Genomic DNA, 9731 nt, shown 5'->3' with positions numbered 1-9731 from the left:
CCCGTCGCTCAAACTTAAACAAAAGTTGCTTTCCCCAACGCGTTCACCCCGAAGCTGACAGTGCTGTGGAAGCTACGTGCTCGTTGGTCGTTGGGCCAGCCACACTTGCCGCGTGACGTGAGCGTAGCAAATGTGGCTGCAGAGAATGAGGTCAGGTGATGAAAGGGAGGCGGCTGATTGGTCCGGCAAGCGCGTAGCTTCCACTACAATGTCAGCTTAGGGGTGAAGGGATTAAATGAGGTCCGGTTTCGTGTGACGTCAGTTTGGACCCGATGACGCGCTTTTGGGACCGCGGATGTATCACAGTGAAAAGGCAGAGAGCTTACGAAGGGGAGGAGGTACGAAATAGTCCGCTGTATTTTCAAATTTTCGCGCTGAAAGCCAAGCTTTTGACTTCCTACCTTTCTTCTTTTGGCCCACTGAACGATGTGCTATTAGTAAAATCCCAATCTAAAATGATTTATCCCAACCAAAAAATCGTTTTAGGGGCATCCGTGGCGTCCACCCAAACGTCGTGTTTTCCTTTCCGTCGACGTTCTTTTTTTGTGTAACACAATTATATATATGCTGCAGTTACGTGTTCTACTCGCTGATATACAGCCTCCTTCCAAATTTCCTCGATTTTTCGTTTCGACTTCCGCCACTTGGCATCGGGCGCTCGCGCGTGCGCAGAACGCTTCTCGGAAAAGGTCCATTGGAATGTTTTTCTCTCTACACGAGCTTACTGGCACACCTGGGACTCAAGGATACTCACACGCAACGCCATTGGCCAAGAAACTCCTTTGTTGCGGTGTAATTTCAAGGACAAAAGCGATCATTTTCATTCAATCTCTCCTTTGCAAAAGTTTGATGACGTAACTCGGGGATCGCAGTACACCCAAGTGACGATATTTGAATGCGGTTCAAAGATTGGACCAGAGCATTGCGTGGGCACTCGACTTGGGCTCGTGACAATGGACCCTTTCCAAATACTGACGGCACCAGGCGGTGGCTGCACGAACTAAAAATCGAGGAACTGACCTACCTGCGCTGCCAATCGATAATGGGAGCTACGCTACCAGTTGCTTCGCACTCTGAGCAGCGTCGTGTGCCCACCGCGACTGTAAAGAGGGAAATCCGTAGCGTTTACCCAAACGTCGTGTTTTTCTTTCCGTCCACTTTCTTTTTTTGTGTAACACAATTATACATATGCTGCAATTACGTGCTCTATTCGTCGATCTACAGCCTCATTCCGAATTTCCTTGATTTTTCGTGCCGATTTCCGCCGCTTGGCATCGGGCGCTCGCGCGTGCGCAGAACGCTTCTCGGAAAAGGTCCATTGCTAGCTCGAGAAGCATTCGGGTTGTGACCCGGACCGTAACCAGGGGGGGGGGGGGGGGGGGGGGGGGTAGGGGGTTCTGACCCCCCCCCCCCCCCCCCCCGAAGTTTTTTTCTGGGTAGGCCCTGATGTACCGAACCCCGCAAGGCACTCAAGATATGCGCAGATTTCGTGTTTGTGCCCTCGACCTAAGTACGGATAGAATGGATACGAATTGCAACTGGGGTTTAAAACTCCACGAGAGCGATTGCTCTGAACGTGAAAAATTATTTCGCTGGCAGTCGTTGGTAGGTCGGAGGTCCTCTAGGCTTGGTGGTAGCAGCATGGCGAAGGCAACTAGCGACTTCTCATAAAACGCAGGGTCGTCCAGGTGAATCGGCAAAAGTTATACACCAACTTTTATTCCTTTCCATTACCAGGAATTAAATTCCTGACAGTTTTTTTTTTTTTCTTTAGGTTACAAGCGATTTGAAAGTATCCTTTTATTACCTTTTTAGCAAAGCGGATGACCAGCCCCGGTACAGTGCGTGGTACATGGTCGGTGCACTTGCAGCCAGCCGATTTTAATCTCCACCTCTGCGCACGCGCAGTGGCGCCGGTCGGCTACCGGGTACCAAACCGGGACCGGTTCTCCGGTTTGCTATAACTCTCCATTATATGCCACCAATGCACATGATTCATAGGCGAAAATAAGACAATAGACATTTTCAATATGGCCGCCGTTGTCCCCGAACCCCCCCCCCCCCCCCCCCCCGAAATTTTTTTCTGGGTACGGCCCTGGTTGTGACCCGTGTCCAATCGCTGCAACGACGACAACAGCCGAGCCATAACAATGTCTGGAACTCAGCGCGTGTCCTGCATGCACTTTGCCAACCCCAGCGCGTGGCTATGATCAACACTGGCGGCATAAATCGGCTCCAGATCACGTGGCCGCTTGTTCTGGCTGCGAGTTGAGGGGGTGAACGCTGCTCGTTTTTCTTAAATTTTTTTCTGGGACTTCTATTGCGTGGGGTGAAAAACGAACGCGTGTTTCATAGGTCATTAACCTTAGGGATCCGTTTTAAGCAGTATTTGTGCACAGTACAAAAATTGTTGCATCGCTCCTTTAACTAGTCGAACCTCGACTGCTACACGCACGTCTCGTTTGTTCTCGTTGAATCTCGTTTTGATGCATGAATAAAAAATTTAGTAATAAAACACACACACACACACACACACATATATATATACTGTAGACGACTTAAATTTCACGGGCTCAAATTTTCGCGAATCGGGCCAAAGCTGTAAATTTGAAATTATTCGCGGGTTCTAATTTTCGCGAATCGAGTGTAGCTTCCGTAGCGTTCACGTATTGCCCAAATTGTTCGCGGGGCGTTTTTTTTTTTTTTTTTTTTTTTTTTTTCGCGAATTGTCGGCGATTTGCGAAATTCACGAAAATTAGGTCTCCGCGAAAATTTAGTCGTTTACAGAATATATATATATATATATAGATGGATTGAGCGCGTTGCTAATAGATTCAAAGATATATGAAAGAGTCAGACAAAGAGGGAAAAACAAAATTGGGTTGAGTGTATGTTTATACAGCCTAGAACTTAGTCTGCCTCAACGGGCGGCGAGTCTCCCAGCTGTAGATGAGAAATTTACAGCTGGGAGATTCGTCGCCCGTTGAGGCAGACCAAGTTCTAGGCTGTTCTAGTTCTAGTTCTATTTCTAGTTCTTTGTCTAGACCAAGTTCGAGACAAAGTGAACGTCCTCTTTGTCAAACTCTTTCGTATATTTTTGAGTCTATACTCATTTTTATGAGATTCCTTTGGGGGCGACGGCCCTAATTCAAAAGGATTGTGATGGCAGCGATGGGTCGAACTTTTGCCGAATGGAAAATTCGCTGCCGAATCCTGGGATTCGGCGAGGCCGAACTTATGACGAAATTCTCGAAAGATTCGGGGATTCGGCGGATTCGGCCGAGTCGGCAACACTGATCTCAATGACAATTGCTGGATCGCGCGTCCCCGCTTGTTCGCTGCAGCGCGAATGCAGCCACCGGACGGCCATCTTGCATGCCGTTTTTTCTCGTTTCGCTAGCGTTGCAGAGGCCGGTGGCAGCGTGCTAATGACACGTTTTCTACTTGTTCGTCGTCATTCGCCGAAGACGTTCTTTAAGATCTAATTATGGCGTGATACTTGCCGTTGAGAACACGTGGAAATTTTTACGAAAGTGCAGTGCCGCAGGCAAAAGGCATAATTTGTCGAAAACAAGCTTCACCGGTCTGGCGGTGTGTTCAAAGCTTCATTGGCACGCCGAAGTGCTGTGTCTTTGTGCCTTCGCACGCTTGGATACCGATCAAGAATCAAGGCCGTGTGAATGTGTTTTGCGAGTGCAATGTGCGTGAAGCCGTATGTGCCTTTAGATCAGCATCTTACTTTACTCTTACGACTGGGATACTTGCGGCAATCGCGGTCCAAAAACGAGCTTAGCTACAGAAACAGTAGCGACGGAAGAAGGGGGGAAGGTACGTCTTTTTTTCGTCCTTAGACGATTTACAGAATACTGCGCAAAACAGTTCCTCATCACTGACCAGTGCTGGCTTATTATCAACCTACTTAATTGCACTTGACGTTTGAGCGCGGCTCGCCTAATTGTGATTGGTCAACAGATTGCACACGACCATATATTGGCCGCGCTTCAAATATTTTCATTCTTGCCGTCCTGTATTTTTGCCTTCGAAAACCCTTCTTGCTCCATAGCGTTGCTATTCGTGTAGTTAATAGTACATAAGAGCACTTACAGATCCCCCCCCCCCCCCCGCCCCCCCTTCCCCCTCCATTGATAGCAACTCACCGGCTGGACGATCCAGAACTCCGTGGCCGATATATATATATGATCTAAAAACGTATACGCGCGACACACGTTCAGAACTTTGGTGTGGCGTCGATTCTTGATCGGTATTCAAGCGTGCGAAGGCACAAAGATGCAGCACTCGACGTGCCAAGGACCTGCGACACTTGCTTTCGACGAGTTGTAAGTTTACATACGGCTTCACGAGCATTGCACTGGCAAAACACATCTACACTGCGTCGAATCGTGGTCGGTATCCAAGCGTGCGAAGGCACAGAGAAACGGCACTTCGGCGTGCCAAAGAAGCTATTAACACGGGCGAAACTTGCTTCCGACAAGTTGTATTTTTTTCCTGCGGCACAGCGCTTTCGTACATATTTCCACATGTTCTCAACGGCAAGTATCACGCCTCACACAGGATCTTAAAGAGCGACTTCGCCGAATGACGACAAACGAGTAGAAAACGTGTCTTGAGCACGCTGCCTAGCAGAACGCTAGCAGAACGAGAAAAAACGGCATGTAAGATGGCTGTCCGGCGGCCGCACTCGTGGAGCGGGGATGCGCGATGGTATCAGCCGTTCGGACTCCCGAGTGATGGGTGAAAATGCGAGAGCGCAGTCGCTACCAACGTTTGTTGGTCGCTGCAACCTGTAGTTTATATTTTCGATGACTTCAAGCAACTCGGTTTTCGTAGAGACAGTTAGAGACGGCGTAAATTTCCGCAACCAGCTGTCTACAGAGCAGCTCAAACTTGATCCGTTTGATCATGGCATTATGCGTGAACTACTGAAAGGGTACGGCTTAAAACTAGTCTGTTGAAATATCCGTCCAAGCTTTTCGTGGGACTTTCTATTTCGATCGTCATTACAGGTGGATTAGATGAGGGCGTCGAGAACGAGAGCTTTCTCGAACAAAATACGACGGGGCAAGTTAGCAGGCGTAGGTAAATGTTAAACACGATGATGTTGCCCAAGCCTCGGGTAATATCACTATGTTTAGCTTTCTCTGATGCTTATTGGGCAGTCAGAGGTTTCTGCTGGGGGAGTTTTGTCGACAAATGTTAAATTTTTCACCGGCACACGGATGGTGATAAACATCTGGGGGCCGCCGATGCGTTTGTTCTGAGCATTTCTTTACAGACTGGTATATTTCAGCGGTTATGCGGCAACAGAGCGACATAAAACCTCCATAAAGCACGGTTGGTCAATTTTATGAAATAGCAGGTGCTCACAATTCAAGCTCGCGTTTGATTCCGTTGCAGGCGGGACGCGATTTCTATCAGAAAATCTACTTTTTTTTCGTTTTGGTTCCGCGACACATCGTAGCAGACGAACCCTCGTCGTCTGCTCCCGCTCCTCGCCGGAGCGAGGCATGACGGGATTGCATTTTGGCACACTCAAGGCCGGTTCTCACATGCAGCGAAGCGCTGATGTAGCGCTCCTCACGTGCCGTCAGCTACTTATCGTCTGCCATGAGCAACAGTTTTGACAGTGCGATACAAAGCTGGTGAACGCTCCCATCAGCACGCGCTTAGCGCGAGGTAAGCGCTATGCTTGTAGCGCTCCGCTGCATGTGGGAACAGGCCTTCAATTTCCTCGGTGCAGCGAGCGCATGCACGCGTGGGGTGTCAGCGATGGAACGAACTCGGAGTGTGCAACCACTCGTGGGGTGCTGGCCGAAACGAAACGAAACCGCTCCACACTGCGAGTGGGCACGCGTGGGCACGAGTGCCGTGAAAGCTACCTAGGCCTGCAGATTAATCCAACTAATAGCAGCAAAAAATAAAAAATAAAAAATAAAAAAAAAGCTTAGAGTGTTTCTTATTGGCTACAGGAATCAACACATGTGTTGCAGTTGCAAGCAAGTGGCCATGCCGCGCAAGCTGTGAGCTATTCAATCGGGTGTATATCGAAACAACCTATTCTGATTTGACTTGAAGGTAAACGTTCGGCAGCCCTCTGCCTGGTTTGAACCCACTCGAAAAACGCCCTTCGCGTTTCAACCCTTTCTCATTTGTACCCGTCTCATTTGAACCCATTTTCATTTGAACCATTATCGTTAGAACCCATTCCCAAAACGCCCTTCGCGTTTTAACCTTTCGCGTTTCGACCCTTTCTCGTTTGAACGCGTTCTCATTTGAATACCGCGCATTTCAAACCAATCGCATAACGCTCTTTGCGTTTTAACCTTGTCTCATTAATGCCCTTTACGGTAGAGCCCGCTCTCATTTAAATCTTTATTGTTTAACTAAAGTCCGTCTCAAAACTCATACGTGGCGTTTCAGCCTTTTTAGAGTGCTCTTGGAATTTCAACCAGTCTCTCTTCTTCTGTTGACAAATTATTAAAAATAATGAAGATGTTGGCACTGTTACTTTTAACAACAGTGTCGGCTACTCCATAGCAATTGTTATTTCATAAAAAAAAAAAAAACAGATCTAAAACAAAACACGTTAACAAATATCCCGCCAGAGTTGCCATTGTACATATTATTACAATTCTAACATGTTCGTCGGTCCATTTTCGTGGACTACCTGTGCCAGTGTGCACCGATGCGAGCACTTAATGTCATGTTCCACACCAAGGCTAACTGGCGATCGCTTACCGCCCGCACCGGCAGCATCACAAAGCAACAGCCGCGGCAGGTCTCTCGCCCCACTGTGCACCTCGTGGCTCACAAAGCGCCGCCGCCACCACTCAAGAGCACCACCAGCAGGGAGCGGCCAACGATCCTCTGCCCACCCCCGCATGAATCATTTTAACCCTTTTGTACAGGATACACTGCATTCGAAATATGTTCACAGAAATATCTTGTTTTCCATACCGTCACGTTACAAACGATTCGCAAAGCATTATATGCCATTCAAATCGTATGGCTAATCGTTAGGCTACCGCACCTTAATGCCATCCCATGCTCGGTAAAGCTTTATTGTGGAGCTTTGTTCCCACAAGATGGCAATTGGTTAAACTATCTAAGATAACAGCAGCAACACGGACCATTCAAAGGCCAGGGAATGCCCTCGCCCTCCTTAGAAAGTCACAAAGGGAGATCCTGCTATTGGTAAACTAACCCCACAACGGCTTTTTTTTTTTTTTTTTTTTTTGGGGGGGGGGGGGGGGGGGGAGGGTGCGGGTGCGATGAGCGTGGCTTGAGGGCTTTCCTACCAGGCACAGATTTTTTTTCTTCATTTCAGTCGTGAATAATCGGATGCAAATTATGCTCATCTAGCATGCCGAGTGAGGATATTGAATTATTTACAACCGGTGTCGGAGTGCTCGTACAGATCTACGATCATTGTATATTTGCCTGTGTGTCGTCCGTTATGCCGTGGATTGGCATGCACTCTAGATGTCATTCTCCAAGTAGCATTTCAAGGCGTAATACATCTTCAGGTGTCTGGACTTCATAATGTCATTGCTTCCTTTATTTCGGTTTCCCGTGAGTGTATGCTGAAATTATTGTTTTTGCCTAGTCTGATCATGTACAAGGTTAAAATGAGAAAAGAAGTTTTGAGAATGGTCAAAAACAGAAAGTATATTTTTAGTAAGTTTGAAATGAGAAAGTGTAAAATGACAAGAAAAGTCTTTTTGAGAATGGTCAAAACCAGAACGTATGTTGTGAGAAAATTTGAAAGGAGAAAGGCTAACATGAGAAAAGTCGTTTTGAGAATGATGGAAACGCGAAAGTTCGTTTTGAGAACGGTTTAAGTGAGAAAGGGAGAAAAGCGAAAGTTGTTTTGCGCAGGGTTGAAAAAAAACAAACAAAAAAACGAGAAGGTAGACATGCGAACGGGTTCAATGAGAACCACCCATTCATACTGAGCTAAAATAAAGCGCAACTGGCCCGTGAATGTTGGGATGTTATGAGGGGATTCAAACGAAAACGACCAAACGAGAATGGGGCGAAATGCGAACGGGACGTTTGAGATACACCCCTTTGTCTTCCTATCCGCAGAAAGTTGTCTCCAGGTATACCGCGCTTCGCATTTGCTCCGTTTTTTAAATGTGTTGCTTTAGTGGTTATGATGACGCTCGATCAAGTTTCGAACTGAAACCATGTGTTTATTTTCGCTAAAGTAATGAACACAATTTGGTTAATATCCGACTTCACATGACGATTAGCCCCTACATTTGTCTGTCTGTCCGCGTAACTCAGCTTTAATATTTCACGACACTTTTAAAATCCCCCGAAAAACATTCTGTAGCACTAAACTATGCAGCTAATGCGAGCACTTTTTTTCCCAGCTCGGCGATTAGTGTCAAGTATAACAAATGCCAGCATAGCCTACATTGCAGGGTTTGTTGTAAAAGCCATGGAAGAACGCACGCAGCCTCTGTCCTATCCTGCACGAGACCAGTACGCCCGCTGCAAACCTCGTGGGACTCATTAGCCTGCAGACAAGGGGAGGTCTCACCTTTCCGAGACCAGAGTTCGTGGCAGTGTTGGTAACTGTCAAACAAGCACTTGACATTGCTGTTTCACATATTGGAAAACGCAGAGTACCTAAAAAATTCACTCAAAAAAAAAAAAAAAAGAAAGGTGTAGACCTTACACCCCTAGTCACATATACGACACCCCAAAACTTCAGTTGGGTGTACAGCGCACTGACGTTGTAACGACGCTACCAAGTTTCGTGAGCGGCTTGATAGCCGAGTTGTACAACTCATTAAAATAGTTAATGTAAGTGTGACTGACTGCAAAAAACGTATCGGGGTTTTCTAGGCTCAACTGCAAAACCTGTGTGTTTTTTTCCTGTAGACTTTGATACGTACTATATCACACCGTCATCAACCCTCTCGCAAAAGTTGGGTAAGTCATTTCGACGTCAGCGCGCTGTACATCCAACTGAAGTTTTGGGGTGTCCGATATGTGACAAGGGGTGTAATGTGTACACCCCCCCTTTTTTTTAGAGTGTTGATAGCACTTATTTCGACGTATCTAGAAAAGTGCCCCCTCCTAGCGTGTCCAGCAAGAGATGACCATGCGACACCAACTTTGAATATAATAATAGAGAAGTTTGTACGGCCATTCCTGGTCAGCATAAGTATGACTGTGACAGACGGGGTAGCCTATCGAAAGAAACTGTGTTCGAAGCCACTGCATTGCAAGGTACTTCGCGTCTAATATCAAAATTCAAGGTTTGGAATATGTATACAAACCAGGCTAAAAGTTGGAATAACGAAGAAACCAGGTTGTAACAAGGTTAGAATTTATAAATAAACTAGTCTTATTTATTTATTTTTTAGATCACATCGTCTCTTTGCATAACAAGTTACATTACAAAGTGCCAGCTACAGAACGGGATGTGATGGACTTGGGTGCCAACGGCTAGACGGTTACTAGAAAACTACCTACCTGTTGAATCAATTACAAATATCAGGAAAAATGGCAATATCATTGCGAGGCGGTCGTATCATCCCGCCATAATATTTGCCCTAAACGTGCTTATAGAAGCAAACAATATCACCTGCATAATTTACGTAATAAATAATAACAAAATATGAAAATAAGGATGACACGAGGACTGCACTTTTGTAATATCAAACCTTGTGCTTAGGATCAAAAAGCTACGTCAAACA

General features: G+C 46.5%; 1 pseudogene; it reads left to right on the top strand.

Annotated features, from left to right (window-relative positions):
• Positions 1 to 8343: 8343 nt before the first annotated feature.
• On the top strand, positions 8344 to 9276 carry LOC120848528 (annotated as a pseudogene).
• The last annotated feature ends 455 nt before the right edge of the window (positions 9277 to 9731 follow it).

This window comes from Ixodes scapularis, unplaced genomic scaffold (assembly GCF_016920785.2).
Source record: "Ixodes scapularis isolate PalLabHiFi unplaced genomic scaffold, ASM1692078v2 PGA_scaffold0__279_contigs__length_252992795, whole genome shotgun sequence".
In the NCBI taxonomy this organism is placed as follows: domain Eukaryota; kingdom Metazoa; phylum Arthropoda; class Arachnida; order Ixodida; family Ixodidae; genus Ixodes; species Ixodes scapularis.
The sequence above is the reverse complement of the archived record's forward strand: the minus strand, read 5'-3'. Positions and strand labels throughout refer to the sequence as shown.